The sequence below is a fragment of the Macaca fascicularis genome, chromosome 7 (assembly GCF_037993035.2).
Source record: "Macaca fascicularis isolate 582-1 chromosome 7, T2T-MFA8v1.1".
NCBI classification, from domain to species: Eukaryota; Metazoa; Chordata; class Mammalia; order Primates; family Cercopithecidae; genus Macaca; species Macaca fascicularis.
In genome coordinates this window covers 69,697,610-69,722,489 of record NC_088381.1, presented here as the reverse complement: position 1 = coordinate 69,722,489, position 24,880 = coordinate 69,697,610, and the positions used below count along the sequence as shown (strand labels likewise).

The following is a 24,880-nucleotide window of genomic DNA, read 5'->3' as shown; positions in this document are numbered from 1 at the left end:
ATTAGTCAGGGTACTCTAGAGGGGCAGAATTAATGGAATATATATATATGTACATATATATATATATATGGGAGTTTATTAAGTATTAACTCACACGATCACAAGGTCACACAATAGGCTGTCTGTAGGCTGAGGAGCAAGGGGAGCCAGTCCGAGTTCCAAAACTGAAAAACTTGGAGTCCGATGTTTGAGGGCAGGAAGCATGCAGCATGGGAGAAAGATGTAGGCTGAGAGGCTAGGCCCATCTAACCTTTTCATATTTTTCTGCCTGCTTTATATTTGCTGGCAGCTGATTAGATGGTGCCCATCCAGATTAAGGGTGGATCTGCCTTCCCAGCCCGCTGACTCAAATGTTAATCTCCTTTGGCAACACCCTCACAAGCACACCCAGGATCAATACTTTGCATCCTTCAATCCAATCAAGTTGACGGTCAGTATTAACTCTCACAGAGTCTCAATAGTAGTGAGAAGGTTCCCAGTGAGAAAGAGTGAGCTTGGGGGTGGTCCTGTGTGTCTAGGTATGCGCAGGGGTGGTATGTGTATGTGGCAGTGACTGTGTGTGCATACACATGTGCACAGGCATTTGTGCATGTGCAGATATGAATTGTGTGCATGTGTTTATGCATATGTGTGGATGTGAGTGTGTACGTGTGTGCATATCTGCATTTGCATATGCGTTGCTGGGTATGGGTGTGTGTGCATATGTATGTGGGTGTACGTGTGTGTATGTGCCTCTGTGTGTGTGCGTGTGTGTGTGTATAGGGACATCAAAACACACTAGATAAGATTAGAGCCCTTTACTCTTCTCCTGCAGCTTTGGCCTTTACTTCCCTGTTACAACCTCCATGGTTCTTACTGTAGATTCCCATTGAACTGACCGCCTCCTCGCCTAGAAGGGCTGGGGAAGGGAAAGGCAATGTGTTCTTCAGCTGCACACCCAGCCCTGAGCCTGCCTCCTGGTAAGTGCTAGCTCACCTGGTAAGTATCTGCAGAGAGGTGGAACTGCACCCCACACTGATGGGATGGAGGACAGTTAGTGTGCATGGCAGGCAGTTCTCATCTCACCTCCTTCCTCACCAGGCATGCTAAGTTCCATTTTGCAACATGGGGAGTCTAGGTTTTGTCACTTGTTTTTTGAGCATTGGTTTTCTTTTTTTAGTTTTTTTGAGATAGAGTCTCACTCTGTTGCCAAGCTGGAGTGCAGTGGCACAATCTCAGCTGACTGCAACCTCCAACTCCCTGGTTCAGGTGATTCTCCTGCCTCAGCCTCCCGAGTAGCTGGGATTACAGGCATGCGCCACCACACCGAGCTAATTTTTATATTTTTAGTAGAGACGGGGTTTCACCTTGTTGGCCAGGATGGTCTCCATCTCCTGACCTAGTAATCTGCCCTCCTCGGCCTCCCAAAGTGCTAGGATTACAGGCGTGAGCCACCTTGCCCAGCCGAGCATTTGTTTTTAAAACAGAAATGCATTTTTTTGAATGAGCATGGACCCAATTCTGGCATATAGAATAAAGTGTATAGAAGTGTAAAGAAACTCTTCCTTTTTCAAAATTCTTGACATTGGAAGAAGTTGAACCTCATGGAATGCTCTCGGTGTCTTTTATTGCAAACCACAGCGTCTTCCTGGTGATTCTCACGTTCTCACCTCTCATGTCCACTTGGTAATCCGTCATTTTAGTTTGGAAATGATTCAGGAACCTACTCAACCATTCCTTGTAAACGCTGCTATTACAAAAACTCCTTGCCTGTAGCACCACAAAAGTTCTAACTTGGTTTCTTTTTCCATTTCGCCTTCATTCTGCACACTTTGCCGAGGCTACTGTATTAGTCCGTCTGGCACTGCTATGAAGAAATACCTTTATGTGGCCAGAGCAGGAGGAAGGCGGGGGGCATGCTACACACTTTTAAATAAACAGATCTCATGAGAACTCACTCACTATGCAGCACCAAAGGGGGATAGTGCCAAACCATGAGAAACTGCCCCCATGATTCAGTCACCTCCCACCAGCCCCCACCTGTAACACTGGGGATTATAACTGAACATGAGATTTGGTGGGAACACAGATGCAAACCATATCAGTTACCTTTCAATAAGAAGATCTAGTTGTATTAAATGGGAAACTATGAAATTGCCAATATCCAACCTCTCTTGACCTACAAAAATTTGCGGTCTAACACAGGTCACCATGACACTGCTACCTAGCACTTGAGTCTGTGTTGGCCTCTCATGACAATGGTTTTTTGAGAAGAAATTGCTGTACTTTGTTTCCTAATCGCTTCCTTAGAATTAAATAAGTGGGGTGGTATCCAGAATCTCATGTCCCATCGATGTCATTTGCTGGGTAACCAACAGCAAACATCAGATATTTACCTCTGACATGCAATGTTCAAATCAAATAGTAAAATGTCTCTATGTAAACATTTTATGCCTCTTTGTAATATCAATTGAATTCTATCCTTTCTGAAGTCACTACACCATTTCTCCCAGTAAAAAATTGTCTACAAAATCTTAGAGTTGGTTCTGACACTACTAATTTTGAGTTGAGTGACCCTAGACAAATCGCCCACCTTTTTAAGCTTCACTTTTCTCATATAAAAATAAGGTGTGTTAATAAGAGTTAACTCATCGGGCTTTTCTGAAAATTAAAATAAAAGTGCATATAACATGGTAAATAGGGTGACTCACACCTACTAAGTGCTCCATGGAGTACATCGTACATTTTAAAATAACTCAAAGAGTGAGATTGGGTCGTTTGTAACACAAAGGATAAATGCCTAAGGGGATGGATACCCCATTCTCCATGATGTGTTATTTTACATTGCATAGTTGTATCAAAATATCTCATGTACCCCATAAAAATACGTACCTACTATGTTCCCATAAAAATTTTTTAAAAGAAAAAAGTATTAAAATTTGTTTTTAATTAATTAATTACTTATTTATTTAGAGACAGGGTCTAGCTCTGTCCCTCAGGCTGGAGTGCTGTGGCCCAATCTTGGCTCACTGCAGCCTTTGCCTCCCAGGCTCAAGTGATCCTCCCACCTCAGTCTCCCAAGTAGCTGGGACTACAGCCGTGCTGCCATGCCTGGCTAATTTTTGTATTTTTTGTAGAGACAGGGTTTCACTATGTTGCCCGTGGTGGTCTTGGCCTCCCAAAATGTTGGAATTACAGGTGTGGGTCACCATGCCTGTCCTTTTTTTTTTTTTTTTTAATTGAGATGGAGTCTTTCTCTGTTGCCCAGGCTGGAGTGCAGTGGCATGATCTCGGCTCACTGCAAGCTCTGCCTCCGGGTTCACCCCACTCTTGTGCCTCAGCCTTCCAAGTGGCTGGGACTACAGGCACCCACCACCACGCCCGGCTAATTTTTTGTATTTTTAGTAGAGATAGGGTTTCACCATGTTAGCCAGGATGGTCTTGATCTCCTGACCTCGTGATCTGCCCACCTTGGCCTCCCAAAGTGCTGGGATTACAGGCATGAGCCACTGTGCCCGGCCCATGCCTAGCCTATTTTTATAGAGACAGAGTCTCGCCATGTTGCTCAGGCTGGTCTCAAACTCCTGGACTCAAGTGATCCTCCCACCTTGGCCTCCCAAACTGCTGTCATTACAGGTGTGAGCCACTGCACCTGGCCTAGTTTTATAGAGACGGGAGTCTTGCCATGTTGCCCAGGCTGGTCTTGAACTCCTGGCTTCAAGCAATCTTCCTGCTTTGGTCTCCCAAAGTGCTAGGATTACAGGCCTAAGTGACTGCCTCCCTTGCCTGGAACCCCATGCCTCTTTCCTCAGCCTCAAATCTCACATCCTCTTCTCACCATTTAAACTGTAGGCCACAGACTGGTGGAAAAGCAGAGGGAGCCAACCACCATCTGCTGAGTGTGCTACATGCCTAATGTTTCCACCTATTATCTCATTTAATCCTCAAACCCTCTGCAAGGAAAAAGCTCACTTCCTTTTTAAGTGAAAGAAACCAAGACTTAGAGATGCAAGGTAGTTCAATGGTGAGCAGTGGAGCCGAGGTTGGAATTCAGGTTGAATCTAAGGAGGCTCTTATAATACTGTCTCTTTCCTTATGACTGGGGAGCTCCACGCCTCTAGCTGGGATGATGACGTTCAGACCTGGGAGGAATCCAGGGCTACCCACCTCTAAAATTCGGAGGGCAAGAAGCAAGAAACAGTCACAGCACTGCCCTGGAGGCTGCTGGGGTCACCTGTCCCCCAGGCTGGAGCTGCCTCTGGCCTCGCACCTCCCTTCCCCAGAGACTGGTGCCCGCCTCCTAGCCCTTATTGGATGGGGCAGGGGTTGCTATCTGCTTCAGCTTGGCCAGCTGCTCCTAGAACTGGCGATTCTGGGAGAGCGCACAGCTGATGGTGGTGTGGTTGTTCTGCACAGAGGACCTGCGCGCCTCTCCCTGCTCCTCCCAGAGTTCTGCTTTCCGCTCCTGCGGCCTCTACTGCTCCCGGTTCAGGCGACTCAAGCCCTCATTGGCTTCCACCTGGGCTTGGAGCTGTCCTGCCAGACTCTCCAGCTCCTTTCACAGGTGCTTGACCTCAGCTTATAGCTGCTGCTCCACCTGTGAGGGTCCTGCTGGGGGCTCCAGGTGTAGGGGTTCAGCTGAGAAAGGAAGCAGACAATAAGGGCCTCTGGATTCTCAAAAAACCCTCCTCTTGGTGCACAGCTCCTCTCAGGCTCTGCAAACTTGGCCTCCCTGCTAATGATTCCTTGTACCCGATGGTAGCCTATCTTCCAAGCCCCTTTCAGATAGAGAGCACTGTGGGTGCTGACAATCGGCACTCCTCCCTCTTTGTTGATGGGGACACTGAGGCTCATGGAGATGACAAGACTTGCCATCTCCTGGCACAGACCTCTTTCCCTCTGCCTCAAAGCCCTTCCATGCACCCACCTCCCTGGGGCATTCTAAGCGACCCCCACAGCCCTCCGATGCCAGTCCTGCTTTGAGGTCACCCCAGCCCCAGCTCACCCATCTGGTTCTTCAGTTTGGTCAAGCTTGTCTCCAGCTCCTGTACCTGATGCAGGTCATGCTTCTTCTCCTCCTTCAATGTGCAAACCTGCCCAAAGCACAGGGGGAAAGGGCCCTGGAGAAGAGGGGCTGGTAGATGGGCAGGCTACCATCTCCCTCTCTGCCCCCACCTCCACAAAGCCCAGACCCATGACCACTTCTGGCTGTGTTCCTCCCATTGCATAGATGCTCAGAACGATCAAGCGACCTCTCTTAGGCGGGGACTGAAGGGTCAGGTCTCACCTGCTCTGACATCTCCTGCATCCTCTGCCACACACGGCATGCTCTCCATGGAGATACTCAGAGCACTGGTCTCTCCATTTGTAGATACTACAGCCACTCTATCAACTGCGAGAACTGACACGGAAGTTAGGAAGGGCTGTCACTGGTCCTCACCTACTCCTGGCCACCTGGCGTCATCATCCTTCCACGTCCCTCGTTCTGCAAAGCCTCACGGGCCCCAGGTATGCTTCCAGCTGTGCCCGCTCTTCCATGGCCTGCTGTAACTGCTGGTTAGCATCCAGGGCTTCGCAGCAGCTAGACAACTGGATGGTGAAGTGGGAGAGGTTTCGATCTGGGGAGCACAGGCCATTCCACATAGTGCCTTTAAATGGGCTAGGGCTAGGCTCAATGTACGACTCAGTCAATAAAGATCTCTGTCAAGTTGCTTTGCTTTAGAAACAAAAAATTAAATAATTTTAAAGAGCTCTCAGGCCAGGCATGGTGGCTCATGTCTGTAATCCCAAAACTTTGGGAGGCTGAAGCGGGTGGATTCCTTGAGCTCAGGAGTTCCAGACCGGCCTGGGCAACATGGCGAAGCCTCATCTCTACAAATACAAATTAGCCAGGTGCAGTGGCATGCACCTGTAGTCCCAGTTATTTGAGAGGCTGAGGCTTCAGCCTGGGAGGTGGAAGTTGCAGTGAGCCAAGATAGCACTACCACACTCCAGCCTGGATCACAGAGCGAGACCTTATCTCAAAAAAAAAAAAAAAAAAAAAAAAAAAAAAAAAAAAAAAAAAAAAAGAAAAAAGATGATCACAACTCTCTCTTATTACCACGGAATAGTGAAAGTGTTGACTTGAACCTCAGAAGGAAATACACAGACTCATGAGCTAGCCATATAAATGTAATCTATAAAATAATGGCTTTCATCCATGATGCTTTAAGAAAAAAAAATTTAAGCCCTAACCTTGAGATTCTGATTCCCCAGGCCTATGACAGGGTCTCAGTTTGTAGATTTTTAGCAGTCTCTAGAGGATTCTATGGCAGAAGCAGAACAAGGACTCAAATTTTCCAGCTCTTGGCTGGAGCCTCCCCATATCCAGCATGATCCCTAGACCATGGCCCCAGCTGGATGGGGCTCCCACTGCCCTGGAGCTACAGCCTCTTGCCTGCTGAAGCATGAGGTCGGCAATCTCCAGTTTGTTTTTCAGCTCCTCCAAGTCACGCTGCACCCCTGCCTTGTGGGTCAGCGCAACTGGAAGCTGCTCTGCCTAAGCTGAGTTCTCCTGCTTCAGTTCCTTATTACTGTTGCTATGGCCAGAGGCAGCAGAGAAAGGAATGAACGAAGAATAGAAAGGATTGTTTTGGTGATCAACCCTCTACCCTCACCCCACAACCACAGAACTGTGGCACTGGAAGAGACCCCAGGAATCAAATGTCATGAGTTGCCCGAATCTACAGCATGAGTGAGGGGCATGGATGGCATTAGAGCTTAGCGGTGCACGCATGCAGACCTGTACGACCACCTCACCATGCTCACCTGCACCCCTCCCACCTCGCCCACGCCACCCATGCTAAGGGCCCCAGACCTCCCGTTCCACCTTCCCCCATCCTAGGTGTTCTTGTCCACCTGCAGCCTGAGGGCATCTCTGTCTCTGCTTAACTGGTTGTTGTCCTGCAAATACAGAAAGGTGAAGTCAGGATACAGCAGGCAGAGGAGCAGCTGGCTGAGCAGGAACAACAGCTACAGTGACTATTCCAAAGTAACACTTCGTCACTCTCAATCGTGCCTGACATGTTTTCAAGGCATTTCCAAGCCCATGGTCTCATTTGTTTCTAAAATAACTCAGTAAGGGTGGAAGGGACAGGAAAAGAGATCTAATTTATAGCTGGCTAGCAGAGAGGCCCAGAGAGATCAGAGAATATTGCTATCGTTCTTACTGTTATGACTACCCCTGTTTGAACCTTTATTGAGTGCTTCACCAGGCATCATGCTAACAACCCCATTTAATCCTCACAACCACCATAGGAGACAGTTACTTTTATCACCTCTATTGTGTAGATGAAAAACATGGGGTATTAGAGGTTAAGTGCTTGCCCAAGGTCACTCAGACAGAGCTGGGATCTAAACATCCAGGTATATCTGATTGTCCATGCCCCTGTTTTCACTGTGAGGCAGGAAAATAGGGTCTGGAGGCAGGGAACATAAGGCCGGTTCACACTTCAGCTATAACAGGAAATATCCTCTCCATAGGGCGTACGCGTAAATGACTTTGTAACTTTACTTCATCCTCCCCAGTTACATAGGGCGTACCTGAAGTAACCAATGGAATCCTCTAAGGGGTCATTAACCCCCCCAAAATTTTGTAACGGGGCCTTTGAGCCCCTGTGGTCGGGCGCGCTCCCACACTGTGGAGTGTGCTTTCATTTTCGATAAATCCCTTCATTCCTTCCTTGCTTTGTTTGTGCGTTTTGTCCAATTCTTTGTTCAAGACGCCAAGAACCTGGATGTCCTCTACCTTTAACAGCTGGGGGTGGAGGACATCCAGTGTTCACTTTTTGAAGAGTACATTTGCATGGTCCAAAACTCAGAAAATACAGAAGGGAAATATCTCCCAGCCACCCTGTTCCTCTCTCTTGAGTTTTTTACGAATCCTTGCAGACATATTTTATGTGTATTATCATAGTACACACAGACACACACACACACACGTGTTCCCACTCTCTACACAAATGGTAATATACTAAAGATACTCTTTTGTATCTTCATGGTACAAGTATCCTAACCCCAACCTAGGACTTGATCAATGCCACAGCCAGGTAAGGGCAGGGCAGGCATTTGGCCTCCAAGCTCTGTGTCCAGTTCTTGCTCCCCACAGTGTCCCCCAACCTACCCACAGCAGCCGACACAGTCCCAGGCTGCCTCTAATGACCACACACAAAAGCAGTGAGAAATGGCCCATGCTGCCTTCTGGGTGGGACATGCCTTCCTGCAGAAGGGACCTTTAGGCTCACTCCTCCATCTGGAAAGCTGGGCTGCCAGGGTATGGTTAGACGGTTGACTCACCCTATTCGCCTTCTTCTACTCCTGCTCCAACACTCCCACACGCCGTTGGAAATACTGCAGGCGGCCAGCCAGATCCTTGGCCTCTTCTGGAATGAGAGAGGTTGAGATGGGGCCCAAAGAACTTCCCCTAAAGGTCTGTCAATGTGTCAAGTTGAAGGATGACGGGGTGCCCAGATTCCCACCTTCAAACTGCCTGGCAGCATGCTGGGTGTAGTACAGTGCTGTCTGCAGCTGAGTTTTCTCACATGTAAGGATTTGTATTGCATGAACCTGAGCCTTTGGGAGAAAAACCAAGCCAGGCCTGATGGTTATTGCCTACAATCCCAGCACTTTGAGAGGCTGAGGCGGGTGGATCACCTGAGCTCAGGAGTTCAAGACCAGCTGGCCAACATCATGAAACCCTGTCTCTACTAAAAATACAAAAACTAGCTGGGCATGGTGGCAGACACCTGTAATCCCAGTCACTTGGGAGCCTGAGGCAGGGGAATCGCTTGAACCAGGGAGGTGGAGGTTGTAGTGAGCCAAAATTGTGCCACTGCATTTCAGCCTGAGCAACAGAATAAGACTCAGTCTCTAAATAAATCATTAAATAATTACACAATGCTTTCCATTTAATAAGCACTCAAAGCCCTTTATCAGTTTAAAATAAATACAAGCCCCTTGTAAAGTAAGGCTAAATGCTAAGTGATGCGGGAGAGAAAAAGGACATAAGTAACTCCTACTCTCATGAGGTTAATGACTAAATCCTATTTTTCTAGAATCACCTGGCCTCTCTAAGCCCTGTGAATGAAACTGAATTTCTCACTCAATACCTGGCTATGACTTGCAATCATGAAAACCAAGAATTGTGTTATGTCACCGTGTATTGCTTGTAACCTGAATTCCACACTAGGCTGGGATCAAGGGTTGAATCTTTCATGATTTGCTCCATAACCTGTATGCTTCTTATCCCAGACCAAACTAAGCTTTTTTCTAGAGCTCTGCAATTTACAATTAGTATATAAGAGTGGTTTTCAAACATGTAGTCTCTGGACCAGCAGCTCTAGCAGCACCTGGGAACTTCTTATAAATGCAAATTCTCAGGCCCCACCCAGGACCTGATGAATCAGAAACTCTGGACTAGGGCTCAGCAATCTGTGCTGCAGTAGTCCCTCCAGGTGTTCAAGAACCTCTGGCATATAGCAGGTAGTAAAATGTATTTCCTTCTGTAGGTCCAAAGCCAGGGATACTATATGTTCTGTCTCAAAATGAGAAAATGACATGCAATTAAAAGATGTATATCTCCTACTCCCACCCTCCATCCAATGTGTTTTATTTTTATGAGTTAAATAAGAAAATGAGTGGCAATCAGAGATTTAATCTAAAACGTATATTTACAGGTATCAGTTCTCATCCAGCCTGATCTCATCCAATATCATTTATATCCTCTTATGTGTAAATTTTAGAAAAGGATCTTCACAATGTAAGACTCAGGCATACTAGGAGTTCTGTAATAAAACACCAAGTAGATCAGAATGTCCAAAATTACTGGAGAAGAAAACTGGAATCATTGGTTATATTTTCAAATTGCATTCAACAGGAAATTTAAGTTTTGAATTTTTTTCACCTTCATCTTCCAATAGAATTAAGCCAAAATACTCCAGCCTTCCAAAGCCTCTAGCCAGGCAAAATTTTACTATATTACTTCTTGCTTTTCAATGGTTATAAAGCAGACTCACATTTTGTATAGTTGCAAAGATGCAGACCTAAACAGTTCCATCTGTTCAAGATTAAAACAAAAGTCCTGTAAACCTCAGATGGTGAGTGTAATACTTCACCATTAGCCCCAAAGCCTCAAATATGAAAAGATACCAAGAACACCACTAGCAATCGAAAGTAAACTCTTGGCCGGGAGCACTAGTTCATGCCGTAATCCCAGCACTTTGGCAAGCCAAGGTGGGAGGATTACTTGAAGTCAGGAGTTCGAGACCAGTCTGGGCAGCATAGTGAGTTCACATCTCTACAAAAAGTTTTAAAAATTAGCTAGGTGTGTCAGCACACTTCCCGGGGCTGCTGTGCCATTGCTGGAATCTGCTCTATGGAGAGTACTGAGTACTTCTACCTGTAGCACTTTCCCTGGCTGGAATCCTGCAATTGTCACAGTGGCCCAAGATCCAAGAAGGCAGGGCAGAAGCATCGTGTCCCCTTCCCAGCGAGTGCAAGGGAGGCCGGGGGGTGATGCACAAGCCTGTGGGAGGGTGAGGGGCAGGAGGGGTGCATGGTGAGCCTCTGTTGACTGCTTGCTGCGTCAGCTGGAAGGTCAGGACCCAATGTCTATTACAGGTTAAATTACAGAAGTATTTCAGATTTCAGATTTTTTACAGATTTTGGAATTCGAAAATCTGAAATCCAAAATGCTCCAATGAGCATTTCCTTTGAACCTGGCCTTCGAACATCATATCGGCGCTCAAACAGTTTTGGATTTTGAAGCATTTCAGATTTTGGATTTTCGGATGAGGGATGCTGTATTATCTTCTGAATGAGGCCACTCATTTAGGAAAGCCCAGAGTTTGGGGACATGGAGCTGCAGGCCAGAGAGGTGATTTCTGAGGTGGCTTCCAGTGTGGAAGGGCCTCCAAAGTGGTTTAAGGCAAGCCACAAAATAGGAAACCTAATATTTAGCTAATGGAACACTGATAAAACCTGCTCAAGATGTCTGTCTACTAACACAAATGGAGCCAAGCCAATGCATTATTATCATTTGAAAAAGGCACCAATCCCTCTGCAAAAGTACTGAATTGTATCATGAATCATCGCTGGTGGTTTTTTAGGGATATAAAGAAGGTGTTTTCACAATAGATCGCTCAACACACTATCTTCCAAATCTCTAAACATTTCTCTCCCCAGCCCAGTCTTCTCCATAGTTGTCCAAATCCCCCCCTCTTTTCTCTTGTTGTCTCCAAAACTCAAAACCATGCTCTGACTTTCTGTATCCTGCCCTCCCCTTCTTGGACCACCTGGGAAGCCCCCTGATTCCCCAGGGTGTCCCCTTCTTCCCTCCTGGGATCCCTGATCTTTCCTCAAATGGAGCAGTTTGGCCTCTCTTAGTTTCTCCAACTCTGCATCTCAACCTTTCTTCCTTCACTACACAATAATGTCCAGGAGGCAAAGAGCCCACAAACCAGGGAACCTCCCTTTCCAGAAGGGAGGAGAGAGGTGACTACAAATATATGGTTATGATTTTCTTCCCTGGCATGACTGTTTCCATGGGCAGCGCTAAGCCCCAGTCCTGGCATACCTCAGAACCAGGCTCTCTTGAGCTGGAGCAAGTGGGGCCTAGGGAGTCTCTGGGTTGAAGATCTTGCGTACTACTCTGCAACTGCCCTGCTGATTTGGCTCACTGCAACCTCTGCCTCACCGGCTCAAGTGATCCTTCTACCTCGGCCTCCCAAGTAGCTGGGGTTTGGGCTACCATGCTTGGCTAATTTTTGTATCTTTTAGTACAGACGGGGTTTCCCCTGTAGCCCAGGCTGGTCTCGAACTCCTGGACTCGAGTGATTTATCCTCCTCAGCCTCCCAAAGTGCTGGGATTACAGGTGTGAGCCGCTATGCCTGGCCTTGTGCCAGCTTTTAAATATCAACAAGGACAGATTAGAGAACAGTGGAAGAGGGTGAGCAGCATGATAAGGTGATACAGAAATAATTTCACATGAAGAACTGGGCATGCTTGACCTTTTTTTTTTTTTTTTTTTTTTTTTTTTTTAAAAAAAAAGCCATTCTGGGCTGGGCACAGGGGCTCATGCCTGTAATCCCAGCACTTTGGGAGGCGAAGCTGGTGAAACCCCATCTCTACTAAAAATACAAAAATTAGCTGGGCATGGTGGTGGGTGCACGTAATCCCAGCTACTCAGGAGGCTGAGGCAGGAGAATTGTTTGAACCCAGGAGGCGGAGGTTACAGTGAGCCGAGATCACGCCACTGCACTCTAGCCTGGGTGACAGAGCGAGACTATGTCTCAACAACAACAGCAACAACAACGACGCCATTCTGTGAGGGTTAATTAAGAAAATAGGGTCAGGCGCAGTGGCTCACATGTGTAATCCTAGCACTTTGGGAGGCCGAGGCAGGTGGATCACCTGAAGTCAGGAGTTCGAGACCAGCCTAGTCAACATGGTGAAACCCCATTTCTACTAAAAATACAATACATTAGCCGGGCATGGTGGCATGTGCTTGTAATTCCAGCTACTCGGGCAGCTGAGGCAGGAGAATCGCTTGAACCTGGGAGGTGGAGGTTGCAGTGAGCTGATATCGGACCATTGCACTCCAGCCTGGGCAACGAGTGAAACTCTGCTTCCAAAAAAAAAAAAAAAAAAGAAGAAGAAGAGAATATATGTACGCACCAGAGCTCAACATTAGCTTAGGAGCATTTCTGAGATTTGGAGCTATTCAGCAATGGAAGTTCCTGGTACATACATCAGGCATTCACAATACCCTTTCTCAGGTGTTTGGTCACTGCTAGTGAGCCTGCCTGGATCAGTGTTTCCCAAATGACAGTTATTTGCATCTTTGCATTATTTTTGGGGGTGGGGTGGGGGCATATCCCATACTATATTTTAAAAAATTGACATTAAAAATACATGTTTAAAATGTGTAAAGTGCACTAATCTTAAGTGCACTGGATGTATTTTTTTTTTCATGTATACACTTTTGTTATCCATCACCCAGGTCAAAATACAGAACCAGCAACCAGAGGTTCCCTCCTCTTCCTTCCCAGTCAATAATCGTCCCCTCCTACCTAACCACTGTCCTTACTTCAGTCACTGTCAACTAGTTTTGCACGTTCTTGAACTGCATATAAAGTGTCTCAATTTTTACTTAACATTTTTCTTGAAGTACACTTGTTTTTTGCCACTTTTTATTTGACCTAAGAAATACCATTAATGAAACAATGGTTTGACGTGATAGGCATTTCCCTCCTAATGCGCACTAAAACACTTAACTATTTGAAAAAAGAAGTATCTTTGTGTATCAACTAATATATTCTCCTCGGCCACCGTTGGTACACGGACCACATTTTGTTTCTCAAAGCAACCAGATGATTTCTGAGGTCTTTTGCAGCTCGAACACGGAATGACTTTGTGGTGATCGAGTAGCCAAAAGTTCACGGAATGCACTGTCACAATTGTGATTCCGCTATACCGCCGTGCAGCCATCCAACACTTGTTTAATACCTAATACCTTAGACTGTCCTAGGCTGTGCACACAGAAGACTAAACCTCACTTCCTGAGTTGAAGTGGGGGAAATAGAGGAGTAAATCATTTCACGATGTGTGGTTAAGTGCTGCAGCTCAGGTAACCACTGGCACACAGAGAAAGGGCGGTTTCTGGAGACAGGGCGGAGAGGAGACGGTAAGAGAAGTCTCTGCCAGCCACTCTAATTTGATCACTTTGCCACAAAGCAGCAGTGGCGGTCAACCTCAGCCTCCCTTAGCAACCTGAGTGCCCCGCCCAGGTGCCTTACTATTGGTCTCGTGGGGCGGGATGGGCAGCTCTGCCGTGCAATCCTAGCTCGCAGCCCTTGCTCCGCGTGTACTCACGGGAGGACTCGCAGGCGTTACCGCCCTCCTGCGTGCCCCGCCCACCCTCGGGCGCTTGTAGCTGGTGCGCAGGCGGGGCTGTGTGCAGGGCCAGCGCGTAGCCGGAGCAGTAGCGGTGAAGCGCCTGGGCTGGGCGGAGACTGCCATGCCGGTTGCTCGCCTCGGTCGCCGCCTCTTTAGCCACCGCCGCCTCTGCCGGGGGAGCGGCCGCCTATTGTTTTTCTGTGCGGCGAAGGTGAGGAGCTGTCTCGGCCGGCGGGGGAGCCCCGGGAGCTTCACTGTGAGAGCGCAACTTAGTTGGCGGAGTTGGGGCAAGTTTTGTAATTTGAGGAGGGGTGGGGGTGCGGAGCGCGGCCAGTCCCCTGCGGCTGCTAGGTGGGGCGGGCCCCGGAGCTGCGCGGGGCTTCCGGGGCAGGCGGGACGGACGGGTAGCCGGGCGGCGCGGGGACCTCAGCTTTGCGGACCCCTCCTCTCTGCGCATCACCCTTCTCCCGCTTTGTCTGCTTGGGGCTCGGCGCGCCTCCCACTCCGCAGCCCAACGTGGGGCAGTCGCCGCTTTCCGGGTGGGGGGCGCGCCCGGCCGCGGATGGCCCCGAACCCTGCCCCGGGTCCTCTGGGTGGCGCTGCTGGGGCGGGCTCACTCCTCCCCTGGGGCCGGCGGCCTCCGTTTGGAGTCCGCGCCCGGAACAAGTGCTGCGGGAGCGGGGGAGCGGCTCCCCGGGGGCCGACGCAGACGGTAAATCTGTCCGACGGCGCCCGCCTGCTGGGGTCTCCGCTGCTTCTCCCGGACGCGGCCCGGCTGAAACCCCGCCGCTCCGAGTCGAATGACCCAGGAGACCTGTGCGGTCGGTCCGACTTGCAGCTATACTTTGAGACTAATCTTATTTTTTTTTTTTTTTGTAAAGGCAAACCGGTATGTGAAATTGAAAAAGGAAAAACCCTCAAACAAACTTTCTTTCTCTCCTCTCTCTCTCTTTCTTTTTTAAACTCAAGAAAGGGGGTAGATAGGTTTGTTTTGGAAATGGTTCTTATAGCAGAGTGATACCGTCACATTTAATGCTCCTACTGTGAACTCAGGAATTCACGATGGAAGTTAGATTGAGCGGTATTTTGGTGTTCATTCTTTGCTGACACTCATTAATGAAGTTATTTGGAGAGTTGATTGCTTCGGTAGAGTAAAAACCACTGTGCCTTTTTTGTTTGTTTGTTTGTTACTACTTCCCCCCCCACCCCCCGCATTGTTTTAATTTTCGAAGAAGCAGTTGTTTCAGTTTTTCTAAACCATTGGATTGCCCAGATGAGGACAAACGGTGCAGTTCTTGAAAGGTGGTTATTGGCAAGTTTGTGAAGAAGCTAAGATCAGTTGAGATAAATCATTGTTACTGTTCTTGTATTCCGTCGTGGACTCTTGGGGATTTGCAGGCTGCATTAAGTACAAGTCTGGTCCAGTTTTGGGTGCACGTATTCCACTGAATTTGGTTCGTGTGGCTTATTATATGAACATGATTCTGTTTCAGTTCCCCAGATGGAACTAGCTTAAATGTCTGTCATTCATAGTGACAAATGAACAAAATAGCCAGAGTGTCATTTACTGTTAACTTCAGTTGTGTTCCTTTACCATCTGCTAAATGAAAAAGAAAAATTTGAGAAATAACTGTGTATGTCAGTTTTCTGTGGGTGATTTCTCATGCTAAGTGGGTCATTTGGAGAAGCGTTCCTGGGCTTTTCTGGTTTGGTGGGCCTTGTGTTATAAAACCGATTTTCTTCACCTGATGAAGCTAAAGACAAATTTTCTTCAGGCACAGGCGTTGCACTTTACAGAGCCAGTTTTAGGATTCACAATACTCGCTCGATGGCTTCCCTTCCTGGTTGTGTGGTTGTGTGTGTGTCATTGTGGGGAAGGAGGTTGGTTGACAGGTTGGAAGGGATTGTCAGGGAGGGACACAATGTAAGCAAGTACTGCTGACAACATAACGTGACGAGTGCACCAGTTGCTTTCCTTCTCTGGGCCGTGATGGCATGTTATCCTGTAGGTACTATTGTTTTAGGATTTCTTACACTTCGTTTGCCTTGACTAAATGGTAACTACACACATACTGTACTTTAAATGGACTCCTCCTCTAGTCCTTAACTCCTTGAGTGCTGTGATAGACCTTACTTAGCTTTGTACCCTCTTTGCCAGTAGTCTTAACAGTGCAGGCACGGTATGTGTTTGAATTGGGTAAATTATTTTTACTGCCTAGTGGTAGCTAGTGTGCAGAGGAAAGAGCCACTAACTCTGGAGACTTGTCCAAAATGACAGTTCACTTGCAGATCTGTGATGAAATTTACTTTAAAAGGATTTCTAACTTAAAAAAAAAATCTGTCGGTTATTACTTATTTAAAGAAGTGGGGCTTAACTGGTGCTCAAAGGATTTCAACAAGAGATTCCGATTTAGAAATCCGTCCCCCCCTTTTGGTGAAACTATTATTTTTTTAGAGTCGGAATCTCACTGTTTCCCAGTTGTCTGCCGGGAACCCAACCCGTCCTCCCACCTCAGCCTCCCACAGTGTTGGAATTACAGGCCTGAGCCATCCCACCCAGCTGGTGAAATTATTAAAATTGTAGTGACAACTCTCCCTCCATTGTGAAATTGGAAAAAAATTAGACATTTTAGAAAAACGTACACCCTTTGGAGCTAGGTAGAGTTCAGATCCCCACATTTCCATTGACTAGTTGCACAGTCTCTCAGAGCTTCAGTTTCCTACTCCATAAAGGTTAGTAACATGCTTTGCAGAGTTTTTAGGGATGAATGAAACTGTGAGGTACTTAACTTCAGTATTTAACATGAAGTAGGTAGCTATTTCCTGGTAGCTGTAATGATAATAATTTTGATACGTTTTTACATGACTTAAGGTTTCTTAAAAGTCTGATGCTTCTGAGTATAGAGGCTTAGCTATTTCTTTCATAAAGAAGGGGCCCTGAGACTTGTGAGTCTTATAGGAATGCATTTCTTAGGTCATGTAAACTGAAGGATAATGGAAACAATAGCGAATTTATCTTCTCAGTCACCTGTGAGTCTTCCTTTGAGAGTGAGACTCGCAGAGTGCTTGGTGGGGTAGAGCTCTTTGTGACTATGGTATTTAGGAAATGGTGAGAGATGGATTGTTTTCGGTACATCAGTCCTAAGAGGCTATGAGGTACTTCCAACTTTCTTTATTTTACCTTAGTCTTGACAAATAACAAGTGTGGATTATGTCTGTATTTCTCAGACTTGTTTAAGGTGGAACTGGACTGGGTGTTAACAGTGTTGGTTCAGTACAGAGACATGAGCAAATCACTCACTTCCCCTTCAAGATAACACTTTAAACCTGCCACCATTTACAGAAGAAAACAGTGATTTAAAGCAGCTATACCAGCACAGTTTAGAATACTTACAGCACCCGATGGAGTAGATACATTCTAGAAATATTTACCTGTAGTGGGAGTTGAACAGTGAGAACACATGGACACAGAGGGGAACATCACACACTGGGGCCTGTTGCGGGGTGTGGGGCTAGGGGCGGGATAGCATTAGGAGAAATACCTAGTGTAGATGACAAGTTGATGGGTGCAGCAAACCACTGTGGCACGTGTGTACCTATGCAACAAACCTGCACGTTCTGCACATGTACGCCAGAACTTAAAGTATAATAATAAAAAAAGAAAAATAAATATTTACCTGTTAAGGACATTTTCTGTATATTTTATTCCATCTTTCCAATAGTTTTCTTATGAAGAGATTATAGTAAACCTTTAAACATTATGTTTGATCAAACTTATAGATTGAGGTTAAACCTTTAAAAATTATATTTGGTGACACTTATACAGAGTTAGGGTAAAAACATTCCTGACAAAGCTAGGCAAAGAGACTTGGAATTTGTTTTTTTTTTTTTTTTTTTGAGAAGGAATCTCACTCTGTCACCCAGGCTGGAGTGCAGTGGTGCGATCTTGGTTCACTGCAACCTCTGCCTCCCGGGTTCAAGCGAATCTTCTGCCTCTGCCGAGTAGCTGGGACTATAGGCACGCACCACCATGTCTTGCTAACTTTTGTATTTTTAGTAGAGCTGGGGTTTCACCATATTGGCCAGGATGGTCTTGAACTCCTGACCTCGTGATCCCCCCGCCTTGGCCTCCGAAAGTGCTGGGATTACAGGCATGAGCCACCGCGCCTGTCTGAAACTTGGACTTTTGATGTTCCCTTCTTTTAAAGTTAACATCTAGCACTTGAATAGACTTGGTTATTACTGATGGGGACAGACATCCATTTGGAAGTAGCTTTCCTCTCTCTCTGTCTTTCCCAGGTTAGGCTGTCTTACTGCTGTAAATGGGGAGAGAAGAGAAAGCTGTGGGTGGAAGAAAGTTTGTTTCATAGCCTGGCGTGGTGGCTGATGCCTGTAATCCCAGCACTTTGGGAGGCCGAGGTGGGTGGGTCACTTGAGTTCAGGAGTTCAAGACCAGCTGGCCAACATGGCGAAACCCCGTCTCTACTAAAAATAGAAAAATTAGCTGGGCATGGTGGCGGTCACCTGTAATCTCAGCTGCTTGGGAGGCTGAGGCAGGAGAATTACTTGAACCCGGTCAGTGGAGGTTGCAGTGAGCTGAGATTGCACCACTTTTCTTCAGCCTGGTGGACAGAGCAAGACCTCGTCTCAAAAAAGAAGAAAGAAAGATAGGGTCCCACTCAGTTGCCCAGGCTGAAACGCAGTGGCAGGATCACTGCTCACTGCAGCCTTGACCCAAGTGATTATCCCACCTCAGCCTCCCAAGTAACTGGGCTCACATGCATGCACCACCATGCCTGGCTAATTTTTTTGTTTTCGTAGAGAGAGGATCTCTCTATGTTGCCCAGGCTGCTCTTAAACTCCTTGGATGAAGTGATCCTCTCACTGTGAACTCCCAAAGTGTAGGGCTTACAGGTGTGAGCCACCATGCTCAGCCTGCTGGGGTTTTTGATTGGCATTGCATTGAAGCTGGAAATCAGGAGGCAATTGACGTTTTAATAACGAGCCATGAGCATGGTATATCTATTTATTTAGACCTTTTTAGATTTTTCATCAGTATTTTGTAGTTTTTAGCAATTGGATCTTGCATGTATTTTGTAATCTTATATATTTATTTCATGGGTTGTGATGCTGTTGTGAATGATACTTTTCAATTTCCAGTTGGTCGTTGCTAGGCTATAGGAAGATGATTTTATGTTACATGCTGACCTTGGATTCTACAACCTTGCTAAACTCATTTTTAGTGCTAGAAGCTTTTTTGTAAATTTTTGGAATTTTGTGCATGGACAGTAATGTCACTGCCAAATTTAAGGGCAGTTTAATTTCTTCATTTTCACTTTGTATACTTTTATTTTCTTTCTTTTTTTTTTTTCTGAGACGCAGTTTCTCTCTTGTTGCCCAGGCTGGAGTGCAATGGCGTGATCTCATCTCACTGCAACCTCTGCCTCCTGGGTTCAAGTGATTCTCGTGCTTCAGCCTCCCCATTAGCTGGGATTACAGGCGCCTGCTACCACGCCTGGCTAATTTTTGTATTTTTAGTAGAAACAGGGTTTCACCATGTTGGCCAGGATGGTCTCAAACTCCTGACCTCAGGTGATCTGCCCGCCTCAGCCTCCCAAAATGCTGGGATTACAGGCGTGAGCCACCGCTTCTGGCCCAAGAGGACACACTGTTTCTTGGCTTATTAAGAGGTATTTGGTTAGTGTTAGAGCAGGGGTTGGTACATTATAGCTTGCTGACTGGATTTAACATGCTGCCTCTTTTTATAAATAAATCTTTATTGGAACACAGCCACACCCATTCATTTACATATTGTTTAACAGAGACCATATGACCTGCAGAGCCTAAAATATTTACCCATTTGCGCTTCACAGGCACTTTGCTGACCACTGCTGTGGACACCAATTTTAGGTATATAAACTGTTTTGTAGCTTCCAAGGTTTTGCAGTCATTTGCTCAGACATATGGGTTGGTGGAAGTGCTTTCTGTTCCTTCTCCCAACCAATCACACAACCATGTAACTTCATGCCTGAGTTTCTGTGTGGTCCCCTATAGAGACTGAGTTTTTACATAGTTCTTTGCAGGCAGCATACATTTCAAAAATCTCCAAACTTTTGCTATTGCTAATCTTTGTGAACTTTGCATACCCAGCGCTGGTACATTCTGATGGTGTCCACACTGCACTCTATGAAGAAAAGACTGATGATTGTTTATATTAAAATGCAGGAAGAGAATTGTAGCAGCAACTTTTGCTTCTCTAATCAACACTGTAAAAGACTTACTATGTGTGGGCAGTGGGGGAGAATGTTAATTTATAAATTGAGATAGTTGTATTAAAATCGAGTGACTTATTTTGACATAAAGTGAATGTGTCTCTTTTATACAGCAGAAAACTATTAAATGTGTTTTTTCTCAGCATTATAAAATAAAGTGGAAAATGTGGGAAGAATACAAGTCCTTAACTAGTGTGCTTCTGCTTATTTCACACCCCTCATATTTCTGATTCCTTACAACTATAGCTGGCTTTACTCCTGAGTGGTGAAATTGATGAACATACTTAAAAGCACATCATTTAAGACTTTGAATTTTGACATTTCCTCCTCTTCACAGTCTTTCAAATACTAGGCAACCTGTAGGGTTCCATTGTCTCTGTCATGTGTTGTCCCTGTGTTACACGAAAGCAGCCCCAGTGAACTTGTGAATTTGCTCAGTCATTTCACTGGCTACTGGGTGAGGAAGAAGTAGGATTTTCTCTCTTAAAATTCCTTGGTGAAATCATTGGATGGGCATGGTGTGTTTCTTTAATTTTCCTTTTGGTCAAAAATCTGACAAAGCAAAGACTTTCAGTGGGTCTTGGTCTTTCAATAGGTTTAGTTTTTAAGTGTGTTTACTCTGACCGAAAACTGCCTTCCTGTAATATGCTCCTTCCTTTAGAACACAGTTCTTAAGTAGAGTTTGTTTAAATGTATAAAATAAGTTAATGCATTATATGCAGTGAGGTTTCACATCAAAACCCTGAGTTCTCAATGTTGTGGCAGGTTTAAGTGTCACCTTTTACTTTTAAAGTAAGGTGACACTTAAAGGTAAAACATTTAAAGATGTTAAAAGGTAAAACATCTTTTACCTGATTTTTCTCTTACTTGCTTTTTTATTTTTGAGGTAAATGATATCTTTCTCAGGGTGGCCTTCCCTCAGCACCATGTTTAAAATGGCATCTCCTTCATTTGCTATTCCTTGTGTTTTATTTTTCTCTATAGAATTTGTTACTGTGTGAAAGCTATTTATTTTAATGTTTTATTTACCTGTGTACCCCTAGAATAATATCTATGGAGGTAGAGATTTTTGTCTGTTCCTTCTGTCCCTACAGAATCTTGAGGAGTATGGTGTCTGGCACATTGTAGGTGCACAATGACAGCTGAATTAACAACTTCAGGGAGAGTTTGTAGGATGGGGGCTCGAGGTGTAGGGCAAGTCAGTTTTTAGATTTGAGGTCATTAGCAGGAGATCCTCTTATGATGTGGGGGAAAAACACATGTTTTAACATCAGACTGGGTTTGGATCTGGTCTCTCCAACTTACCCTTTGACCTTGGTGTTAAATAATGTAACCTTTGAAAGATCAGTTTTTTCAGTGGTGAAGTAGGGGAAATACTATCTTTTTAATGGGGATTAAATGTAATATAAAATATAATGCTCTGTGAATGTTAGTTTTGTCTTTCTCCTTGTGTGCCAGCATTGTGGAAGTCTAAAAGCAACCTGCATTTACCAGTCTGTTTCTGGAGCCTTCTGGGGTCATTACTTTGATTCCTTTTGACAGATACATTCTTTTCAGCAGCTTGTGTTGCCAGCATAACAATGTCCTGTCCCTTTGACCAGTGTAGGGGACACACACTTTGTCATCCCTTTTTTAATACGTGTGTCAGAACAACTCTTATGAGTTCTGGCTTTGAAATATATTTAGAGGAGTTTATAATTTCAAACAGTTCAGATGACATCAGCCCTTTCTTATAGTCCTCTGAGTTTGCTCAGCTTCCTCATTCCAATGTGGTGGGAACCATTCAGTTAAATTGATGTTTGTCGTCTTTATGCATAGTCATCCTAAGTTTCTTGCAAATCATGAAAGATCAGAGGGCTGCTAGGTCACTAGTTTGTCTTTGTAGATTTCTCTAATCCAAGCTTGTCCAACTGCGTCCTGCAGGCTGCATGCAGCCTGTGAAGGCTTTGAATGTGGCCCAACACAAATTCACAAACTTTCTTAAAACATTGGCCGGGCATGGTGGCTCACACCTGTAATCCTAGCACTTTAGGAGGCCGAGGCGGGTGGATCACCTGAGGCAGGAGTTCGAGACCAGCCTGGCCAGCATCTCTACTAAAAATACAAAAATTAGCTGGGCGTGGTGGCATGCGCCTATAATCCCAGCTACTTGGGAGGCTGAGGCAGGAGAATCGCTTGAACCCAGGAGGCAGAGGTTGCAGTGAGCCAGGATCATGCCACTGCACTCCAGCCTGGGTGACAGAGTGAGACTCCATTTCCAAACAAACAAACAAAAAATTGTGAGATTTTCTTTTTTTGCAATTTTTTTTTTTTAAAGCTTAGCGGCTATTATTAGTGTTAGTGTATTTTATGTGTGGTGCAAGACAGTTCTTCCAGTGTGGCCCAGGGAAGCCAGAAGATTGGATACCGCTCCTTTAATTTGTATGGATTAACAAGGTGTTAATTCCTGTATCAGTTTCACTGATATTTCTTCTGCTTGATGCAGGAACACTTGACAAGTTAGTTAAGGTAGATTGGTCCATACATTTATGGGTTCTTTCATTCCCATGTCCCAGGCAAGTCTGAGCAGGACCTGGAAAGCTGATTAAAAGGCCAGTGAGCACAGTGAGCTTAATTGTAAATTAAATGGATATTTAATACATTGATAAGGTCCTCAAACCTTTCAATCTTTCATTTTCATCCATGCTTGCTATTTGAATCTGATGGGCTTGAAATTGACTGTTCTTCTTGTAAAAATGTTGGTTGGTTATTGCTGCCTTTCACAAGCTTGGTTTTCAGTGTGGATTTCTGCAGATAATTTTTACACCTAAAGTTACAAAGTCATTAAGTGAAGGCAGTCAGGAAGGAAAGAGTACCCTGAGCTACGAGGTCTGTTATAAAGCATGGGGTGGACCAGAGAATGAATGGGCATGAGCATGGAGGTGGTTCAGTCAGTGTGGGAAAGCCACCTGCTTGTCAGCTTTCTACTGCGTTGTCCAGCAGAACACATTGAAGCTTGGGACCTGCAACAGGTGTGAAGGTGATTGCATTTAGGAGGCTGATGTAGATTTTTTCCCTCTTAAGTGTGTGTTAACTGCTTTTTGGCAAAGTCTTGATCTGAGACATACACAGCTTGATCTGTGGCAGATCTGTGAGGATTTTAATATCGAGAGGGTTCTGTTATTTGAGTTAGGCATAGCTAGGCTACCAAGGCATTGCTTTTCAGTCCAAACATTTGGTCATTTCAATTTATTGTTAATGAGGCTTTTGTGATTTGTTAGAACACAGAGTTTGGGATTTTGTCTGTTTTTTGCATGTATGAATGACACTTTATACTGTCGCTTATATTGCTGGTTAGTTTGTGCCTTCATTTACCTATTGTGAGTAAGAAACTTCCTCAGATCAAATTATAGAAACAGAACCAAGTGACTATAGAAACAGTCACACTTGGTTCTGTTTCTCTGACTCTTAAGAGGATGGGATCACTTTATACTCTAATTCAGGGTGTTTGGTAAAGGACCTACCATTGTGAGCATTTATAGCCTAGATGAAGTCCTGGCCCAATCTCCAAGTTCAACTTTTAAGAACATGCTATTCTTAATGTTCAGGAAGTCAACCCTGGAAGCCTTCTCTAAATCTTAATGGGATTTTTATGAGAATTCATTTAGTGAAAATAACAACAATCAGGGAATCCAGCTATTAACTCTGAGGAGGGTCACGCCTTTTAGTGGTTAGAGAGACAAGCTGTAGCCTCCCTTCTTAGAGAAGGGGAATTGAGGAAGAGATTTCTGGTGGCCCTTGCAATCCTCCCCTCACTTTCCAGGCTCCCTAGTAAGACTGGAAGAAGTCCCTGAGTAAACAGCGTTTTGTGAGTTTGAGGGACTAGGTAAAAACGTAAGTGAACATACAGTGGTTTTCCTTTGATAACTTTTAAATATCCTATTGGTTGTTGAAACTTCTGTGACAGTGAAACCTTTTGTCCTTATTTTTCAATTGGAAGATCTTTCTGCCCCACTTGAAAAGATTGAGTTTGGGATCAATCCCTGACCCCACTTCCTTCCTGAATCTCTTAGTGTATGGCATACAGCTGGGCATATGGTGAGCTCGGGGACGGGATTGTACTCATAGAGCTATGCTTGACACCTTGGACTTTAGGTGGCTCATGTATTTTTGATGACAACTTTTGATTTTATTCTCATTTATTCCATTCCTGTTTCAGTGTCTTGGGTCATGAAACTTAATCCACAACAAGCTCCCTTATATGTGAGCAAATCATGAGATTTCTTTTCATTTTGTATTTATCTGTTCTGTTTACTTGTTATAATAAGCCACACTCTCACGTGATAGATTCTCAAGGAAAATTTTAACCATATATGCATGAATACATTGATGTAAGACACTTCAGAAATTGAGTTTGATTTAGTAAATACTAAATGGCTAATCTGTGCATGGAACTGAAAACAAATAATACCTGTAAGACTTGAGAGTTAATTTAGTCAGGGCGATAGTATGCACATATGAAGCAAATTGTCCTGCAAAACAGTACTGTAGTTTCTTATTTTTTACCTGCAGTGCATTCCTGTAAAAGTAGTGTGGAGATCCTCCTACTGCCACTGTGATTTACCTTTTGTTGCAACTAGATGGCACTATGTCATTGGCAAGAGGGCTGTTTTCTTTAGACTCTGGGTGAAAGCTGATATATCATCTCCCTAAAGTG

The 24,880-nt window shown here is 45.1% G+C and overlaps 2 pseudogenes; one reads left to right on the top strand and one right to left on the bottom strand.

The window, feature by feature from the left end:
- Positions 1-4,468: 4,468 nt before the first annotated feature.
- Positions 4,469-6,780, bottom strand: LOC102116548 (golgin subfamily A member 2-like; annotated as a pseudogene).
- Positions 6,781-14,033: 7,253 nt separating this feature from the next.
- Positions 14,034-24,880, top strand: part of LOC102125420 (chondroitin sulfate proteoglycan 4-like) — a 38,195-nt pseudogene continuing 27,348 nt past the window's right edge.